Below are 22,902 nucleotides of genomic sequence, written 5' to 3' on the forward strand. Positions count from 1 at the left end.
GTCGGAAAAAATATTTGGCCTTCTAGCAGTGTGTGGGACTTGTTCTATTAGTCCATCTATACTGATCTCCATCAGGTTGCAAATTGAATATAATATTTTTCTGCATCTAGCTCTGAAAAAATATTTGGCCTTCTAGCAGTGTGTGGGACTTGTTCTATTAGTCCATCTATACTGACCTCCATCAGGTTGCAAATTGAATATAATATTTTTCTGCATCTAGCTCTGAAAAAACATTTGGCCTTCTAGCAGTGTGTGGGACTTGTTCTATTAGTCCATCTATACTGACATCCATCAGGTTGCAAATTGAATATAATATTTTTCTGCATCTAGCTCTGAAAAAATATTTGGCCTTCTAGCAGTGTGTGGGACTTGTTCTATTAGTCTATCTATACTGACCTCCATCACGTTGCAAAATGAATATAATTTTTTTCTGCATCTAGCTCTGAAAAAATATTTGGTATTCTAGCTGTGTGTGGGACTTGTTCTATTAGTCCATCTATACTGACCTCCATCAGGTTGCAAACTGAATATAATTTTTTTCTGCATCTACCTCTGAAAATATATTTGGGCTTCTAGCTGTGTGTGGGACTTGTTCTATTAGTCCATCTATACTGACCTCCATCAGGTTGCAAACTGAATATAATATTTTTCTGCATCTAGCTCTGAAAAAATATTTGACCTTCTAGCAGTGTTTGGGACTTGTTCTATTAGTCCATCTATACTGACCTCCATCAGGTTGCAAATTGAATATAATATTTTTCTGCATCTAGCTCTGAAAAAATATTTGGCCTTCTAGCAGTGTGTGGGACTTGTTCTATGAGTCCATCTATACTGATCTCCATCAGGTTGCAAATTGAATATAATATTTTTCTGCATCTAGCTCTGAAAAAATATTTGGCCTTCTAGCAGTGTGTGGGACTTGTTCTATTAGTCCATCTATACTGACCTCCATCAGGTTGCAAATTGAATATAATATTTTTCTGCATCTAGCTCTGAAAAAATATTTGGGCTCCTAGCAGTGTTTGGGACTTGTTCTATTAGTCCATCTATACTGACCTCCATCAGGTTGCAAATTGAATATAATATTTTTCTGCATCTAGCTCTGAAAAAATATTTGGCCTTCTAGCAGTGTGTGGGAATTGTTATATTAGTCCATCTATACTGACCTCCATCAGGTTGCAAATTGAATATAATATTTTTCTGCATCTAGCTCTGAAAAAACATTTGGCCTTCTAGCAGTGTGTGGGACTTGTTCTATTAGTCCATCTATACTGACATCCATCAGGTTGCAAATTGAATATAATATTTTTCTGCATCTAGCTCTGAAAAAATATTTGGCCTTCTAGCAGTGTGTGGGACTTGTTCTATTAGTCTATCTATACTGACCTCCATCACGTTGCAAAATGAATATAATTTTTTTCTGCATCTAGCTCTGAAAAAATATTTGGTATTCTAGCTGTGTGTGGGACTTGTTCTATTAGTCCATCTATACTGACCTCCATCAGGTTGCAAACTGAATATAATTTTTTTCTGCATCTACATCTGAAAATATATTTGGGCTTCTAGCTGTGTGTGGGACTTGTTCTATTAGTCCATCTATACTGACCTCCATCAGGTTGCAAATTGAATATAATATTTTTCTGCATCTAGCTCTGAAAAAATATTTGACCTTCTAGCAGTGTTTGGGACTTGTTCTATTAGTCCATCTATACTGACCTCCATCAGGTTGCAAATTGAATATAATATTTTTCTGCATCTAGCTCTGAAAAAATATTTGGCCTTCTAGCAGTGTGTGGGACTTGTTCTATTAGTCCATCTATACTGATCTCCATCAGGTTGCAAATTGAATATAATATTTTTCTGCATCTAGCTCTGAAAAAATATTTGGCCTTCTAGCAGTGTGTGGGACTTGTTCTATTAGTCCATCTATACTGACCTCCATCAGGTTGCAAATTGAATATAATATTTTTCTGCATCTAGCTCTGAAAAAATATTTGGCCTTCTAGCAGTGTGTGGGACTTGTTCTATTAGTCCATCTATACTGACATCCATCAGGTTGCAAATTGAATATAATATTTTTCTGCATCTAGCTCTGAAAAAATATTTGGCCTTCTAGCAGTGTGTGGGACTTGTTCTATTAGTCTATCTATACTGACCTCCATCACGTTGCAAAATGAATATAATTTTTTTCTGCATCTAGCTCTGAAAAAATATTTGGGATTCTAGCTGTGTGTGGGACTTGTTCTATTAGTCCATCTATACTGACCTCCATCAGGTTGCAAACTGAATATAATTTTTTTCTGCATCTACATCTGAAAATATATTTGGGCTTCTAGCTGTGTGTGGGACTTGTTCTATTAGTCCATCTATACTGACCTCCATCAGGTTGCAAATTGAATATAATATTTTTCTGCATCTAGCTCTGAAAAAATATTTGACCTTCTAGCAGTGTTTGGGACTTGTTCTATTAGTCCATCTATACTGACCTCCATCAGGTTGCAAATTGAATATAATATTTTTCTGCATCTAGCTCTGAAAAAATATTTGGCCTTCTAGCAGTGTGTGGGACTTGTTCTATTAGTCCATCTATACTGATCTCCATCAGGTTGCAAATTGAATATAATATTTTTCTGCATCTAGCTCTGAAAAAATATTTGGCCTTCTAGCAGTGTGTGGGACTTGTTCTATTAGTCCATCTATACTGACCTCCATCAGGTTGCAAATTGAATATAATATTTTTCTTCATCTAGCTCTGAAAAAATATTTGGCCTTCTAGCAGTGTGTGGGACTTGTTCTATTAGTCCATCTATACTGACATCCATCAGGTTGCAAATTGAATATAATATTTTTCTGCATCTAGCTCTGAAAAAATATTTGGCCTTCTAGCAGTGTGTGGGACTTGTTCTATTAGTCTATCTATACTGACCTCCATCACGTTGCAAAATGAATATAATTTTTTTCTGCATCTAGCTCTGAAAAAATATTTGGGATTCTAGCTGTGTGTGGGACTTGTTCTATTAGTCCATCTATACTGACCTCCATCAGGTTGCAAACTGAATATAATTTTTTTCTGCATCTACCTCTGAAAAAATATTTGGGCTTCTAGCTGTGTGTGGGACTTGTTCTATTAGTCCATCTATACTGACCTCCATCAGGTTGCAAATTGAATATAATATTTTTCTGCATCTAGCTCTGAAAAAATATTTGACCTTCTAGCAGTGTTTGGGACTTGTTCTATTAGTCCATCTATACTGACCTCCATCAGGTTGCAAATTGAATATAATATTTTTCTGCATCTAGCTCTGAAAAAATATTTGGCCTTCTAGCAGTGTGTGGGTCTTGTTCTATTAGTCCATCTATACTGACCTCCATCAGGTTGCAAATTGAATATAATATTTTTCTGCACATGGCTCTGAAAAAATATTTGGCCTTCTAGCAGTGTGTGGGACTTGTTCTATTAGTCCATCTATACTGACCTCCATCAGGTTGCAAATTGAATATAATATTTTTCTGCATCTAGCCCTGAAAAAATATTTGGCCTTCTAGCAGTGTGTGGGACTTGTTCTATTAGTCCATCTATACTGACCTCCATCAGGTTGCAAATTGAATATAATATTTTTCTGCATCTAGCTCTGAAAAAATATTTGGGCTTCTAGCAGTGTGTGGGACTTGTTCTATTAGTCCATCTATACTGACCTCCATCAGGTTGCAAATTGAATATAATATTTTTCTGCATCTAGTTCTGAAAAAATATTTGGCCTTCTAGCAGTGTGTGGGACTTGTTCTATTAGTCCATCTATACTGACCTCCATCAGGTTGCAAATTGAATATAATATTTTTCTGCATCTAGCTCTGAAAAAATATTTGGCCTTCTAGCAGTGTGTGGGACTTGTTCTATTAGTCCATCTATACTGACCTCCATCACGTTGCAAATTGAATATAATTTTTTTCTGCATCTAGCTCTGAAAAAATATTTGGCCTTCTAGGAGTGTGTGGGACTTGTTCTATTAGTCCATCTATACTGACCTCCATCAGGTTGCAAATTGAATATAATATTTTTCTGCATCTAGCTCTGAAAAAATATTTGGGCTTCTAGCAGAGTTTGGGACTTGTTCTATTAGTCCATCTATACTGACCTCCATCAGGTTGCAAATTGAATATAATATTTTTCTGCATCTAGCTCTGAAAAAATATTTGGCCTTCTAGCAGTGTGTGGGACTTGTTCTATTAGTCCATCTATACTGACCTCCATCAGGTTGCAAATTGAATATAATATTTTTCTGCACATGGCTCGGAAAAAATATTTGACCTTCTAGCAGTGTGTGGGACTTGTTCTATTAGTCCATCTATACTGACCTCCATCAGGTTGCAAATTGAATATAATAATTTTCTGCATCTAGCACTGAAAAAATATTTGGCCTTCTAGCAGTGTGTGGGACTTGTTCTATTAGTCCATCTATACTGACCTCCATCAGGTTGCAAATTGAATATAATATTTTTCGGCATCTAGCTCTGAAAAAATATTTGGGCTTCTAGCAGTGTGTGGGACTTGTTCTATTAGTCCATCTATACTGACCTCCATCAGGTTGCAAATTGAATATAATATTTTTCTGCATCTAGCTCTGAAAAAATATTTGGCTTTCTAGCAGTGTATGGGACTTGTTCTATTAGTCCATCTATACTGACCTCCATCAGGTTGCAAATTGAATATAATATTTTTCTGCATCTAGCTCTGAAAAAATATTTGGGCTTCTAGCAGTGTTTAGGACTTGTTCTATTAGTCCATCTATACTGACCTCCATCAGTTTGCAAATTGAATATAATATTTTTCTGCATCCAGCTCTGAAAAAATATTTGGCCTTCTAGCAGTGTGTGGGACTTGTTCTATTAGTCCATCTATACTGACCTCCATCAGGTTGCAAATTGAAAATAATGTTTTTCTGCATCTAGCTCTGAAAAAATATTTGATCTTCTAGCAGTGTGTGGGACTTGTTCTATTAGTCCATCTATACTGACCTCCATCACGTTGCAAATTGAATATAATATTTTTCTGCATCTAGCTCTGAAAAAATATTTGGGCTTCTAGCAGTGTGTGGGACTTGTTCTATTAGTCCATCTATACTGACCTCCATCAGGTTGCAAATTGAATATAATATTTTTCTGTATCAAGCTCTGAAAAAATATTTGGCCTTCTAGCAGTGTGTGGGACTTGTTCTATTAGTCCATCTATACTGACCTCCATCATGTTGCAAACTGAATATAATATTTTCCTGCATCCAGCTCTGAAAAAATATTTGGGGTTCTAGCAGTGTGTGGGACTTGTTCTATTAGTCCATCAATACTAACCTCCATCAGGTTGCAAATTGAATATAATTTTTTTCTGCATCTACCTCTGAAAAAATATTTGGGCATCTAGCTGTGTGTGGGACTTGTTCTATTAGTACATCTATACTGACCTCCATCAGGTTGCAAATTGAATATAATATTTTTCTGCATCTAGCTCTGAAAAAATATTTGACCTTCTAGCAGTGTGTGGGACTTGTTCTATTAGTCCATCTATACTGACCTCAATCAGGTTGCAAATTGAATATAATATTTTTCTGCATCTAGCTCTGAAAAAATATTTGACCTTCTAGCAGTGTGTGGGACTTGTTCTATTAGTCCATCTAAACTGACCTCCATCAGGTTGCAAATTGAATATAATATTTTTCTGCACATGGCTCGGAAAAAATATTTGGCCTTCTAGCAGTGTGTGGGACTTGTTCTATTAGTCCATCTATACTGATCTCCATCAGGATGCAAATTGAATATAATATTTTTCTGCATCTAGCTCTGAAAAAATATTTGGGCTTCTAGCAGTGTTTGGGACTTGTTCTATTAGTCCATCTATACTGACCTCAATCAGGTTGCAAATTGAATATAATATTTTTCTGCATCTAGCTCTGAAAAAATATTTGACCTTCTAGCAGTGTGTGGGACTTGTTCTATTAGTCCATCTAAACTGACCTCCATCAGGTTGCAAATTGAATATAATATTTTTCTGCACATGGCTCGGAAAAAATATTTGGCCTTCTAGCAGTGTGTGGGACTTGTTCTATTAGTCCATCTATACTGATCTCCATCAGGATGCAAATTGAATATAATATTTTTCTGCATCTAGCTCTGAAAAAATATTTGGGCTTCTAGCAGTGTTTGGGACTTGTTCTATTAGTCCATCTATACTGACCTCCATCAGGTTGCAAATTGAATATAATATTTTTCTGCATCTAGCTCTAAAAAAATATTTGGCCTTCTAGCAGTGTGTGGGAATTGTTCTATTAGTCCATCTATACTGACCTCCATCAGGTTGCAAATTGAATATAATATTTTTCTGCATCTAGCTCTGAAAAAATATTTGGCCTTCTAGCAGTGTGTGGGACTTGTTCTATTAGTCCATCTATACTGACATCCATCAGGTTGCAAATTGAATATAATATTTTTCTGCATCTAGCTCTGAAAAAATATTTGGCCTTCTAGCAGTGTGTGGGACTTGTTCTATTAGTCTATCTATACTGACCTCCATCACGTTGCAAAATGAATATAATTTTTTTCTGCATCTAGCTCTGAAAAAATATTTGGGATTCTAGCTGTGTGTGGGACTTGTTCTATTAGTCCATCTATACTGACCTCCATCAGGTTGCAAATTGAATATAATATTTTTCTGCATCTAGCTCTGAAAAAATATTTGGCCTTCTAGCAGTGTGTGGGTCTTGTTCTATTAGTCCATCTATACTGACCTCCATCAGGTTGCAAATTGAATATAATATTTTTCTGCACATAGCTCTGAAAAAATATTTGGCCTTCTAGCAGTGTGTGGGACTTGTACTATTAGTCCATCTATACTGACCTCCATCAGGTTGCAAATTGAATATAATATTTTTCTGCATCTAGCTCTGAAAAAATATTTGGGCTTCTAGCAGTGTGTGGGACTTGTTCTATTAGTCCATCAATACTAACTTCCATCAGGTTGAAATTGAATATAATTTTTTTCTGCATCTACCTCTGAAAAAATATTTGGGCATCTAGCTGTGTGTGGGACTTGTTCTATTAGTACATCTATACTGACCTCCATCAGGTTGCAAATTGAATATAATATTTTTCTGCATCTAGCTCTGAAAAAATATTTGACCTTCTAGCAGTGTGTGGGACTTGTTCTATTAGTCCATCTATACTGACCTCAATCAGGTTGCAAATTGAATATAATATTTTTCTGCATCTAGCTCTGAAAAAATATTTGACCTTCTAGCAGTGTGTGGGACTTGTTCTATTAGTCCATCTAAACTGACCTCCATCAGGTTGCAAATTGAATATAATATTTTTCTGCACATGGCTCGGAAAAAATATTTGGCCTTCTAGCAGTGTGTGGGAATTGTTCTATTAGTCCATCTATACTGATCTCCATCAGGATGCAAATTGAATATAATATTTTTCTGCATCTAGCTCTGAAAAAATATTTGGCCTTCTAGCAGTGTGTGGGACTTGTTCTATTAGTCCATCTATACTGACCTCCATCAGGTTGCAAATTGAATATAATATTTTTCTGCATCTAGCTCTGAAAAAATATTTGGGCTTCTAGCAGTGTTTGGGACTTGTTCTATTAGTCCATCTATACTGACCTCCATCAGGTTGCAAATTGAATATAATATTTTTCTGCATCTAGCTCTGAAAAAATATTTGGCATTCTAGCAGTGTGTGGGAATTGTTCTATTAGTCCATCTATACTGACCTCCATCAGGTTGCAAATTGAATATAATATTTTTCTGCATCTAGCTCTGAAAAAATATTTGGCCTTCTAGCAGTGTGTGGGACTTGTTCTATTAGTCCATCTATACTGACATCCATCAGGTTGCAAATTGAATATAAGATTTTTCTGCATCTAGCTCTGAAAAAATATTTGGCCTTCTAGCAGTGTGTGGGACTTGTTCTATTAGTCTATCTATACTGACCTCCATCACGTTGCAAAATGAATATAATTTTTTTCTGCATCTAGCTCTGAAAAAATATTTGGGATTCTAGCTGTGTGTGGGACTTGTTCTATTAGTCCATCTATACTGACCTCCATCAGGTTGCAAACTGAATATAATTTTTTTCTGCATCTATCTCTGAAAAAATATTTGGGCTTCTAGCTGTGTGTGGGACTTGTTCTATTAGTCCATCTATACTGACCTCCATCAGGTTGCAAATTGAATATAATATTTTTCTGCATCTAGCTCTGAAAAAATATTTGACCTTCTAGCAGTGTGTGGGACTTGTTCTATTAGTCCATCTATACTGACCTCCATCAGGTTGCAAATTGAATATAATATTTTTCTGCATCTAGCTCTGAAAAAATATTTGGCCTTCTAGCAGTGTGTGGGTCTTGTTCTATTAGTCCATCTATACTGACCTCCATCAGGTTGCAAATTGAATATAATATTTTTCTGCACATGGCTCGGAAAAAATATTTGGCCTTCTAGCAGTGTGTGGGACTTGTTCTATTAGTCCATCTATACTGACCTCCATCAGGTTGCAAATTGAATATAATATTTTTCTGCATCTAGCTCTGAAAAAATATTTGGCCTTCTAGCAGTGTGTGGGACTTGTTCTATTAGTCCATCTATACTGACCTCCATCAGGTTGCAAATTGAATATAATATTTTTCTGCATCTAGCTCTGAAAAAATATTTGGGCTTCTAGCAGTGTGTGGGACTTGTTCTATTAGTCCATCTATACTGACCTCCATCAGGTTGCAAATTGAATATAATATTTTTCTGCATCTAGCTCTGAAAAAATATTTGGCCTTCTAGCAGTGTGTGGGACTTGTTCTATTAGTCCATGTATACTGACCTCCATCAGGTTGCAAATTGAATATAATATTTTTCTGCATCTAGCTCTGAAAAAATATTTGGCTTTCTAGCAATGTGTGGGACTTGTTCTATTAGTCCATCTATACTGACCTCCATCACGTTGCAAATTGAATATAATTTTTTTCTGCATCTAGCTCTGAAAAAATATTTGGCCTTCTAGGAGTGTGTGGGACTTGTTCCATTAGTCCATCTATACTGACCTCCATCAGGTTGCAAATTGAATATAATATTTTTCTGCATCTAGCTCTGAAAAAATATTTGGGCTTCTAGCAGAGTTTGGGACTTGTTCTATTAGTCCATCTATACTGACCTCCATCAGGTTGCAAATTGAATATAATATTTTTCTGCATCTAGCTCTGAAAAAATATTTGGCCTTCTAGCAGTGTGTGGGTCTTGTTCTATTAGTCCATCTATACTGACCTCCATCAGGTTGCAAATTGAATATAATTTTTTTCTGCTTCTAGCTCTGAAAAAATATTTGACCTTCTAGCAGTGTGTGGGACTTGTTCTATTAGTCCATCTATACTGACCTCCATCAGGTTGCAAATTGAATATAATATTTTTCTGCACATGGCTCGGAAAAAATATTTGGCCTTCTAGCAGTGTGTGGGACTTGTTCTATTAGTCCATCTATACTGACCTCCATCAGGTTGCAAATTGAATATAATAATTTTCTGCATCTAGCACTGAAAAAATATTTGGCCTTCTAGCAGTGTGTGGAACTTGTTCTATTAGTCCATCTATACTGACCTCCATCAGGTTGCAAATTGAATATAATATTTTTCTGCATCTAGCTCTGAAAAAATATTTGGGCTTCTAGCAGTGTGTGGGACTTGTTCTATTAGTCCATCTATACTGACCTCCATCAGGTTGCAAATTGAATATAATATTTTTCTGCATCTAGCTCTGAAAAAATATTTGGCCTTCTAGCAGTGTATGGGACTTGTTCTATTAGTCCATCTATACTGACCTCCATCAGGTTGCAAATTGAATATAATATTTTTCTGCATCTAGCTCTGAAAAAATATTTGGGCTTCTAGCAGTGTTTAGGACTTGTTCTATTAGTCCATCTATACTGACCTCCATCAGGTTGCAAATTGAATATAATATTTTTCTGCATACAGCTTTGAAAAAATATTTGGCCTTCTAGCAGTGTGTGGGACTTGTTCTATTAGTCCATCTATACTGACCTCCATCAGGTTGCAAATTGAATATAATATTTTTCTGCATCTAGCTCTGAAAAAATATTTGGGCTTCTAGCAGTGTTTGGGACTTGTTCTATTAGTCCATCTATACTGACCTCCATCAGGTTGCAAATTGAATATAATATTTTTCTGCATCTAGCTCTGAAAAAATATTTGGCATTCTAGCAGTGTGTGGGAATTGTTCTATTAGTCCATCTATACTGACCTCCATCAGGTTGCAAATTGAATATAATATTTTTCTGCATCTAGCTCTGAAAAAATATTTGGCCTTCTAGCAGTGTGTGGGACTTGTTCTATTAGTCCATCTATACTGACATCCATCAGGTTGCAAATTGAATATAATATTTTTCTGCATCTAGCTCTGAAAAAATATTTGGCCTTCTAGCAGTGTGTGGGACTTGTTCTATTAGTCTATCTATACTGACCTCCATCACGTTGCAAAATGAATATAATTTTTTTCTGCATCTAGCTCTGAAAAAATATTTGGGATTCTAGCTGTGTGTGGGACTTGTTCTATTAGTCCATCTATACTGACCTCCATCAGGTTGCAAACTGAATATAATTTTTTTCTGCATCTATCTCTGAAAAAATATTTGGGCTTCTAGCTGTGTGTGGGACTTGTTCTATTAGTCCATCTATACTGACCTCCATCAGGTTGCAAATTGAATATAATATTTTTCTGCATCTAGCTCTGAAAAAATATTTGACCTTCTAGCAGTGTGTGGGACTTGTTCTATTAGTCCATCTATACTGACCTCCATCAGGTTGCAAATTGAATATAATATTTTTCTGCATCTAGCTCTGAAAAAATATTTGGCCTTCTAGCAGTGTGTGGGTCTTGTTCTATTAGTCCATCTATACTGACCTCCATCAGGTTGCAAATTGAATATAATATTTTTCTGCACATGGCTCGGAAAAAATATTTGGCCTTCTAGCAGTGTGTGGGACTTGTTCTATTAGTCCATCTATACTGACCTCCATCAGGTTGCAAATTGAATATAATATTTTTCTGCATCTAGCTCTGAAAAAATATTTGGCCTTCTAGCAGTGTGTGGGACTTGTTCTATTAGTCCATCTATACTGACCTCCATCAGGTTGCAAATTGAATATAATATTTTTCTGCATCTAGCTCTGAAAAAATATTTGGGCTTCTAGCAGTGTGTGGGACTTGTTCTATTAATCCATCTATACTGACCTCCATCAGGTTGCAAATTGAATATAATATTTTTCTGCATCTAGCTCTGAAAAAATATTTGGCCTTCTAGCAGTGTGTGGGACTTGTTCTATTAGTCCATGTATACTGACCTCCATCAGGTTGCAAATTGAATATAATATTTTTCTGCATCTAGCTCTGAAAAAATATTTGGCTTTCTAGCAATGTGTGGGACTTGTTCTATTAGTCCATCTATACTGACCTCCATCACGTTGCAAATTGAATATAATTTTTTTCTGCATCTAGCTCTGAAAAAATATTTGGCCTTCTAGGAGTGTGTGGGACTTGTTCCATTAGTCCATCTATACTGACCTCCATCAGGTTGCAAATTGAATATAATATTTTTCTGCATCTAGCTCTGAAAAAATATTTGGGCTTCTAGCAGAGTTTGGGACTTGTTCTATTAGTCCATCTATACTGACCTCCATCAGGTTGCAAATTGAATATAATATTTTTCTGCATCTAGCTCTGAAAAAATATTTGGCCTTCTAGCAGTGTGTGGGTCTTGTTCTATTAGTCCATCTATACTGACCTCCATCAGGTTGCAAATTGAATATAATTTTTTTCTGCTTCTAGCTCTGAAAAAATATTTGACCTTCTAGCAGTGTGTGGGACTTGTTCTATTAGTCCATCTATACTGACCTCCATCAGGTTGCAAATTGAATATAATATTTTTCTGCACATGGCTCGGAAAAAATATTTGGCCTTCTAGCAGTGTGTGGGACTTGTTCTATTAGTCCATCTATACTGACCTCCATCAGGTTGCAAATTGAATATAATAATTTTCTGCATCTAGCACTGAAAAAATATTTGGCCTTCTAGCAGTGTGTGGAACTTGTTCTATTAGTCCATCTATACTGACCTCCATCAGGTTGCAAATTGAATATAATATTTTTCTGCATCTAGCTCTGAAAAAATATTTGGGCTTCTAGCAGTGTGTGGGACTTGTTCTATTAGTCCATCTATACTGACCTCCATCAGGTTGCAAATTGAATATAATATTTTTCTGCATCTAGCTCTGAAAAAATATTTGGCCTTCTAGCAGTGTATGGGACTTGTTCTATTAGTCCATCTATACTGACCTCCATCAGGTTGCAAATTGAATATAATATTTTTCTGCATCTAGCTCTGAAAAAATATTTGGGCTTCTAGCAGTGTTTAGGACTTGTTCTATTAGTCCATCTATACTGACCTCCATCAGGTTGCAAATTGAATATAATATTTTTCTGCATACAGCTTTGAAAAAATATTTGGCCTTCTAGCAGTGTGTGGGACTTGTTCTATTAGTCCATCTATACTGACCTCCATCAGGTTGCAAATTGAATATAATATTTTTCTGCATCTAGCTCTGAAAAAATATTTGGCCTTCTAGCAGTGTGTGGGACTTGTTCTATTAGACCATCTATACTGACCTCCATCACATTGCAAATTAAATATAATATTTTTCTGCATCTAGCTCTGAAAAAATATTTGGGCTTCTAGCAGTGTGTGGGACTTGTTCTATTAGTCCATCTATACTGACCTCCATCAGGTTGCAAATTGAATATAATATTTTTCTGTATCAAGCTCTGAAAAAATATTTGGCCTTCTAGCAGTGTGTGGGACTTGTTCTATTAGTCCATCTATACTGACCTCCATCAGGTTGCAAACTGAATATAATATTTTTCTGCATCTAGCTCTGAAAAAATATTTGGCCTTCAAGCAGTGTGTGGGATTTGTTCTATTAGTCCATCTATACTGACCTCCATCAGGTTGCAAATTGAATATAATATTTTTCTGCATCTAGCTCTGAAAAAATATTTGGCCTTCTAGCAGTGTGTGGGACTTTTTCTATTAGTCCATCTATACTGACATCCATCAGGTTGCAAATTGAATATAATATTTTTCTGCATCTAGCTCTGAAAAAATATTTGGCCTTCTAGCAGTGTGTGGGACTTGTTCTATTAGTCCATCTATACTGACCCCCATCACGTTGCAAATTGAATATAATTTCATTCTGCATCTAGCTCTGAAAAAATATTTGGGATCTAGCTGTGTGTGGGACTTGTTCTATTAGTCCATCTATACTGACATCCATCAGGTTGCAAATTGAATATAATATTTTTCTGCATCTAGCTCTGAAAAAATATTTGGGCTTCTAGCAGTGTGTGGGACTTGTTCTATTAGTCCATCTATACTGACCTCCATCAGGTTGCAAATTGAATATAATATTTTTCTGTATCAAGCTCTGAAAAAATATTTGGCCTTCTAGCAGTGTGTGGGACTTGTTCTATTAGTCCATCTATACTGACCTCCATCAGGTTGCAAACTGAATATAATATTTTCCTGCATCCAGCTCTGAAAAAATATTTGGCCTTCAAGCAGTGTGTGGGATTTGTTCTATTAGTCCATCTATACTGACCTCCATCAGGTTGCAAATTGAATATAATATTTTTCTGCATCTAGCTCTGAAAAAATATTTGGCCTTCTAGCAGTCTGTGGGACTTTTTCTATTAGTCCATCTATACTGACATCCATCAGGTTGCAAATTGAATATAATATTTTTCTGCATCTAGCTCTGAAAAAATATTTGGCCTTCTAGCAGTGTGTGGGACTTGTTCTATTAGTCCATCTATACTGACCCCCATCACGTTGCAAATTGAATATAATTTCATTCTGCATCTAGCTCTGAAAAAATATTTGGGATCTAGCTGTGTGTGGGACTTGTTCTATTAGTCCATCTATACTGACCTCCATCAGGTTGCAAACTGAATATAATTTTTTTCTGCATCTACCTCTGAAAAAATATTTGGGCTTCTAGCTGTGTGTGGGACTTGTTCTATTAGTCCATCTATACTCACCTCCATCAGGTTGCAAATTGAATATAATATTTTTCTGCATCTAGCTCTGAAAAAATATTTGGCTTTCTAGCACTGTGTGGGACTTGTTCTATTAGTCCATCTATTCTGACCTCCATCAGGTTGCAAATTGAATATAATATTTTTCTGCATCTAGCTCTGAAAAAAATATTTGGCTTTCTAGCAGTGTGAGGGACTTGTTCTATTAGTCCATCTATACTGACCTCCATCAGGTTGCAAATTGAATATAATATTTTTCTGCACATAGCTCTGAAAAAATATTTGGCCTTCTAGCAGTGTGTGGGACTTGTTCTATTAGTCCATCTATACTGACCTCCATCAGGTTGCAAATTGAATATAATATTTTTCTGCATCTAGCTCTGAAAAAATATTTGGCCTTCTAGCAGTGTGTGGGACTTGTTCTATTAGTCCATCTATACTGACCTCCATCAGGTTGCAAATTGAATATAATATTTTTCTGCATCTAGCTCTGAAAAAATATTTGGCCTTCTAGCAGTGTGTGGGACTTGTTCTATTAGTCCATCTATACTGACCTCCATCACGTTGCAAATTGAATATAATTTTTTTCTGCATCTAGCTCTGAAAAAATATTTGGCCTTCTAGGAGTGTGTGGGACTTGTTCCATTAGTCCATCTATACTGACCTCCATCAGGTTGCAAATTGAATATAATATTTTTCTGCATCTAGCTCTGAAAAAATATTTGGGCTTCTAGCAGAGTTTGGGACTTGTTCTATTAGTCCATCTATACTGACCTCCATCAGGTTGCAAATTGAATATAAAATTTTTCTGCATCTAGCTCTGAAAAAATATTTGGCCTTCTAGCAGTGTGTGGGTCTTGTTCTATTAGTCCATCTATACTGACCTCCATCAGGTTGCAAATTGAATATAATTTTTTTCTGCTTCTAGCTCTGAAAAAATATTTGACCTTCTAGCAGTGTGTGGGACTTGTTCTATTAGTCCATCTATACTGACCTCCATCAGGTTGCAAATTGAATATAATATTTTTCTGCACATGGCTCGGAAAAAATATTTGGCCTTCTAGCAGTTTGTGGGACTTGTTCTATTAGTCCATCTATACTGACCTCCATCAGGTTGCAAATTGAATATAATAATTTTCTGCATCTAGCACTGAAAAAATATTTGGCCTTCTAGCAGTGTGTGGAACTTGTTCTATTAGTCCATCTATACTGACCTCCATCAGGTTGCAAATTGAATATAATATTTTTCTGCATCTAGCTCTGAAAAAATATTTGGGCTTCTAGCAGTGTGTGGGACTTGTTCTATTAGTCCATCTATACTGACCTCCATCAGGTTGCAAATTGAATATAATATTTTTCTGCATCTAGCTCTGAAAAAATATTTGGCCTTCTAGCAGTGTATGGGACTTGTTCTATTAGTCCATCTATACTGACCTCCATCAGGTTGCAAATTGAATATAATATTTTTCTGCATCTAGCTCTGAAAAAATATTTGGGCTTCTAGCAGTGTTTAGGACTTGTTCTATTAGTCCATCTATACTGACCTCCATCAGGTTGCAAATTGAATATAATATTTTTCTGCATCCAGCTTTGAAAAAATATTTGGCCTTCTAGCAGTGTGTGGGACTTGTTCTATTAGTCCATCTATACTGACCTCCATCAGGTTGCAAATTGAATATAATATTTTTCTGCATCTAGCTCTGAAAAAATATTTGGCCTTCTAGCAGTGTGTGGGACTTGTTCTATTAGACCATCTATACTGACCTCCATCACATTGTAAATTGAATATAATATTTTTCTGCATCTAGCTCTGAAAAAATATTTGGGCTTCTAGCAGTGTGTGGGACTTGTTCTATTAGTCCATCTATACTGACCTCCATCAGGTTGCAAATTGAATATAATATTTTTCTGTATCAAGCTCTGAAAAAATATTTGGCCTTCTAGCAGTGTGTGGGACTTGTTCTATTAGTCCATCTATACTGACCTCCATCAGGTTGCAAACTGAATATAATATTTTCCTGCATCCAGCTCTGAAAAAATATTTGGCCTTCAAGCAGTGTGTGGGATTTGTTCTATTAGTCCATCTATACTGACCTCCATCAGGTTGCAAATTGAATATAATATTTTTCTGCATCTAGCTCTGAAAAAATATTTGGCCTTCTAGCAGTGTGTGGGACTTGTTCTATTAGTCCATCTATACTGACATCCATCAGGTTGCAAATTGAATATAATATTTTTCTGCATCTAGCTCTGAAAAAATATTTGGCCTTCTAGCAGTGTGTGGGACTTGTTCTATTAGTCCATCTATACTGACCCCCATCACGTTGCAAATTGAATATAATTTCATTCTGCATCTAGCTCTGAAAAAATATTTGGGATCTAGTTGTGTGTGGGACTTGTTCTATTAGTCCATCTATACTGACCTCCATCAGGTTGCAAACTGAATATAATTTTTTTCTGCATCTACCTCTGAAAAAATATTTGGGCTTCTAGCTGTGTGTGGGACTTGTTCTATTAGTCCATCTATACTCACCTCCATCAGGTTGCAAATTGAATATAATATTTTTCTGCATCTAGCTCTGAAAAAATATTTGGCTTTCTAGCACTGTGTGGGACTTGTTCTATTAGTCCATCTATTCTGACCTCCATCAGGTTGCAAATTGAATATAATATTTTTCTGCATCTAGCTCTGAAAAAAATATTTGGCTTTCTAGCAGTGTGAGGGACTTGTTCTATTAGTCCATCTATACTGACCTCCATCAGGTTGCAAATTGAATATAATATTTTTCTGCACATAGCTCTGAAAAAATATTTGGCCTTCTAGCAGTGTGTGGGACTTGTACTATTAGTCCATCTATACTGACCTCCATCAGGTTGCAAATTGAATATAATATTTTTCTGCACATAGCTCTGAAAAAATATTTGGCCTTCTAGCAGTGTGTGGGACTTGTACTATTAGTCCATCTATACTGACCTCCATTAGGTTGCAAATTGAATATAATATTTTTCTGCATCTAGCTCTGAAAAAATATTTGGGCTTCTAGCAGAGTTTGGGACTTGTTCTATTAGTCCATCTATACTGACCTCCATCAGGTTGCAAATTGAATATAATATTTTTCTGCATCTAGCTCTGAAAAAATATTTGGCCTTCTAGCAGTGTGTGGGTCTTGTTCTATTAGTCCATCTATACTGACCTCCATCAGGTTGCAAATTGAATATAATTTTTTTCTGCTTCTAGACCTGAAAAAATATTTGGGCTTCTAGCAGTGTTTAGGACTTGTTCTATTAGTCCATCTATACTGACCTCCATCAGGTTGCAAATTGAATATAATATTTTTCTGCATCCAGCTTTGAAAAAATATTTGGCCTTCTAGCAGTGTGTGGGACTTGTTCTATTAGTCCATCTATACTGACCTCCATCAGGTTGCAAATTGAATATAATATTTTTCTGCATCTAGCTCTGAAAAAATATTTGGCCTTCTAGCAGTGTGTGGGACTTGTTCTATTAGACCATCTATACTGACCTCCATCACATTGTAAATTGAATATAATATTTTTCTGCATCTAGCTCTGAAAAAATATTTGGGCTTCTAGCAGTGTGTGGGACTTGTTCTATTAGTCCATCTATACTGACCTCCATCAGGTTGCAAATTGAATATAATATTTTTCTGTATCAAGCTCTGAAAAAAAATTTGGCCTTCTAGCAGTGTGTGGGACTTGTTCTATTAGTCCATCTATACTGACCTCCATCAGGTTGCAAACTGAATATAATATTTTCCTGCATCCAGCTCTGAAAAAATATTTGGCCTTCAAGCAGTGTGTGGGATTTGTTCTATTAGTCCATCTATACTGACCTCCATCAGGTTGCAAATTGAATATAATATTTTTCTGCATCTAGCTCTGAAAAAATATTTGGCCTTCTAGCAGTGTGTGGGACTTGTTCTATTAGTCCATCTATACTGACATCCATCAGGTTGCAAATTGAATATAATATTTTTCTGCATCTAGCTCTGAAAAAATATTTGGCCTTCTAGCAGTGTGTGGGACTTGTTCTATTAGTCCATCTATACTGACCCCCATCACGTTGCAAATTGAATATAATTTCATTCTGCATCTAGCTCTGAAAAAATATTTGGGATCTAGCTGTGTGTGGGACTTGTTCTATTAGTCCATCTATACTGACCTCCATCAGGTTGCAAACTGAATATAATTTTTTTCTGCATCTACCTCTGAAAAAATATTTGGGCTTCTAGCTGTGTGTGGGACTTGTTCTATTAGTCCATCTATACTCACCTCCATCAGGTTGCAAATTGAATATAATATTTTTCTGCATCTAGCTCTGAAAAAATATTTGGCTTTCTAGCACTGTGTGGGACTTGTTCTATTAGTCCATCTATTCTGACCTCCATCAGGTTGCAAATTGAATATAATATTTTTCTGCATCTAGCTCTGAAAAAAATATTTATCTTTCTAGCAGTGTGAGGGACTTGTTCTATTAGTCCATCTATACTGACCTCCATCAGGTTGCAAATTGAATATAATATTTTTCTGCACATAGCTCTGAAAAAATATTTGGCCTTCTAGCAGTGTGTGGGACTTGTACTATTAGTCCATCTATACTGACCTCCATCAGGTTGCAAATTGAATATAATATTTTTCTGCACATAGCTCTGAAAAAATATTTGGCCTTCTAGCAGTGTGTGGGACTTGTACTATTAGTCCATCTATACTGACCTCCATTAGGTTGCAAATTGAATATAATATTTTTCTGCATCTAGCTCTGAAAAAATATTTGGGCTTCTAGCAGAGTTTGGGACTTGTTCTATTAGTCCATCTATACTGACCTCCATCAGGTTGCAAATTGAATATAATATTTTTCTGCATCTAGCTCTGAAAAAATATTTGGCCTTCTAGCAGTGTGTGGGTCTTGTTCTATTAGTCCATCTATACTGACCTCCATCAGGTTGCAAATTGAATATAATTTTTTTCTGCTTCTAGACCTGAAAAAATATTTGACCTTCTAGCAGTGTGTGGGACTTGTTCTATTAGTCCATCTATACTGGCCTCCATCAGGTTGCAAATTGAATATAATATTTTTCTGCATCTAGCTCTGAAAAAATATTTGGCCTTCTAGCAGTGTGTGGGACTTGTTCTATTAGTCCATCTATACTGACATCCATCAGGTTGCAAATTGAATATAATATTTTTCTGCATCTAGCTCTGAAAAAATATTTGGCCTTCTAGCAGTGTGTGGGACTTGTTCTATTAGTCCATCTATACTGACCCCCATCACGTTGCAAATTGAATATAATTTCATTCTGCATCTAGCTCTGAAAAAATATTTGGGATCTAGCTGTGTGTGGGACTTGTTCTATTAGTCCATATATACTGACCTCCATCAGGTTGCAAACTGAATATAATTTTTTTCTGCATCTACCTCTGAAAAAATATTTGGGCTTCTAGCTGTGTGTGGGACTTGTTCTATTAGTCCATCTATACTCACCTCCATCAGGTTGCAAATTGAATATAATATTTTTCTGCATCTAGCTCTGAAAAAATATTTGGCTTTCTAGCACTGTGTGGGACTTGTTCTATTAGTCCATCTATTCTGACCTCCATCAGGTTGCAAATTGAATATAATATTTTTCTGCATCTAGCTCTGAAAAAAATATTTGGCTTTCTAGCAGTGTGAGGGACTTGTTCTATTAGTCCATCTATACTGACCTCCATCAGGTTGCAAATTGAATATAATATTTTTCTGCACATAGCTCTGAAAAAATATTTGGCCTTCTAGCAGTGTGTGGGACTTGTACTATTAGTCCATCTATACTGACCTCCATCAGGTTGCAAATTGAATATAATATTTTTCTGCACATAGCTCTGAAAAAATATTTGGCCTTCTAGCAGTGTGTGGGACTTGTACAATTAGTCCATCTATACTGACCTCCATTAGGTTGCAAATTGAATATAATATTTTTCTGCATCTAGCTCTGAAAAAATATTTGGGCTTCTAGCAGAGTTTGGGACTTGTTCTATTAGTCCATCTATACTGACCTCCATCAGGTTGCAAATTGAATATAATATTTTTCTGCATCTAGCTCTGAAAAAATATTTGGCCTTCTAGCAGTGTGTGGGTCTTGTTCTATTAGTCCATCTATACTGACCTCCATCAGGTTGCAAATTGAATATAATTTTTTTCTGCTTCTAGACCTGAAAAAATATTTGACCTTCTAGCAGTGTGTGGGACTTGTTCTATTAGTCCATCTATACTGGCCTCCATCAGGTTGCAAATTGAATATAATATTTTTCTGCATCTAGCTCTGAAAAAATATTTGGCCTTCTAGCAGTGTGTGGGACTTGTTCTATTAGTCCATCTATACTGACCTCCATCAGGTTGCAAATTGAATATAATATTTTTCTGCACATGGCTCGGAAAAAATATTTGGCCTTCTAGCAGTGTGTGGGACTTGTTCTATTAGTCCATCTATACTGACCTCCATCAGGTTGCAAATTGAATATAATATTTTTCTGCATCTAGCTCTGAAAAAATATTTGGGCTTCTAGCAGTGTGTGGGACTTGTTCTATTAGTCCATCTATACTGACCTCCATCAGGTTGCAAATTGAATATAATATTTTTCTGCATCTAGCTCTGAAAAAATATTTGGCCTTCTAGCAGTGTATGGGACTTGTTCTATTAGTCCATCTATACTGACCTCCATCAGGTTGCAAATTGAATATAATATTTTTCTGCATGTAGCTCTGAAAAAATATTTGGGCTTCTAGCAGTGTTTAGGACTTGTTCTATTAGTCCATCCATACTGACCTCCATCAGGTTGCAAATTGAATATAATATTTTTCTGCATCCAGCTCTGAAAAAATATTTGGCCTTCTAGCAGTGTGTGGGACTTGTTCTATTAGTCCATCTATACTGACCTCCATCAGGTTGCAAATTGAATATAATATTTTTCTGCATCTAGCTCTGAAAAAATATTTGGCCTTCTAGCAGTGTATGGGACTTGTTCTATTAGTCCATCTATACTGACCTCCATCAGGTTGCAAATTGAATATAATATTTTTCTGCATGTAGCTCTGAAAAAATATTTGGGCTTCTAGCAGTGTTTAGGACTTGTTCTATTAGTCCATCTATACTGACCTCCATCAGGTTGCAAATTGAATATAATATTTTTCTGCATCCAGCTCTGAAAAAATATTTGGCCTTCTAGCAGTGTGTGGGACTTGTTCTATTAGTCCATCTATACTGACCTCCATCAGGTTGCAAATTGAATATAATATTTTTCGGTATCAAGCTCTGAAAAAATTTTTGGCCTTCTAGCAGTGTGTGGGACTTGTTCTATTAGTCCATCTATACTGACCTCCATCAGGTTGCAAACTGAATATAATATTTACCTGCATCCAGCTCTGAAAAAATATTTGGCCTTCAAGCAGTGTGTGGGACTTGATCTATTAGTCCATCTATACTGACCTCCATCAGGTTGCAAATTGAATATAATATTTTTCTGCATCTAGCTCTGAAAAAAATATTTGGCTTTCTAGCAGTGTGAGGGACTTGTTCTATTAGTCCATCTATACTGACCTCCATCAGGTTGCAAATTGAATATAATATTTTTCTGCACATAGCTCTGAAAAAATATTTGGCCTTCTAGCAGTGTGTGGGACTTGTACTATTAGTCCATCTATACTGACCTCCATCAGGTTGCAAATTGAATATAATATTTTTCTGCACATAGCTCTGAAAAAATATTTGGCCTTCTAGCAGTGTGTGGGACTTGTACTATTAGTCCATCTATACTGACCTCCATTAGGTTGCAAATTGAATATAATATTTTTCTGCATCTAGCTCTGAAAAAATATTTGGGCTTCTAGCAGAGTTTGGGACTTGTTCTATTAGTCCATCTATACTGACCTCCATCAGGTTGCAAATTGAATATAATATTTTTCTGCATCTAGCTCTGAAAAAATATTTGGCCTTCTAGCAGTGTGTGGGTCTTGTTCTATTAGTCCATCTATACTGACCTCCATCAGGTTGCAAATTGAATATAATTTTTTTCTGCTTCTAGACCTGAAAAAATATTTGACCTTCTAGCAGTGTGTGGGACTTGTTCTATTAGTCCATCTATACTGGCCTCCATCAGGTTGCAAATTGAATATAATATTTTTCTGCATCTAGCTCTGAAAAAATATTTGGCCTTCTAGCAGTGTGTGGGACTTGTTCTATTAGTCCATCTATACTGACCTCCATCAGGTTGCAAATTGAATATAATATTTTTCTGCACATGGCTCGGAAAAAATATTTGGCCTTCTAGCAGTGTGTGGGACTTGTTCTATTAGTCCATCTATACTGACCTCCATCAGGTTGCAAATTGAATATAATATTTTTCTGCATCTAGCTCTGAAAAAATATTTGGGCGTCTAGCAGTGTGTGGGACTTGTTCTATTAGTCCATCTATACTGACCTCCATCAGGTTGCAAATTGAATATAATATTTTTCTGCATCTAGCTCTGAAAAAATATTTGGCCTTCTAGCAGTGTATGGGACTTGTTCTATTAGTCCATCTATACTGACCTCCATCAGGTTGCAAATTGAATATAATATTTTTCTGCATGTAGCTCTGAAAAAATATTTGGGCTTCTAGCAGTGTTTAGGACTTGTTCTATTAGTCCATCTATACTGACCTCCATCAGGTTGCAAATTGAATATAATATTTTTCTGCATCCAGCTCTGAAAAAATATTTGGCCTTC

Source organism: Phyllobates terribilis, unplaced genomic scaffold, assembly GCF_046119375.1.
Source record: "Phyllobates terribilis strain yellow unplaced genomic scaffold, ASM4611937v1 Scaffold_5__5_contigs__length_657084704, whole genome shotgun sequence".
In the NCBI taxonomy this organism is placed as follows: domain Eukaryota; kingdom Metazoa; phylum Chordata; class Amphibia; order Anura; family Dendrobatidae; genus Phyllobates; species Phyllobates terribilis.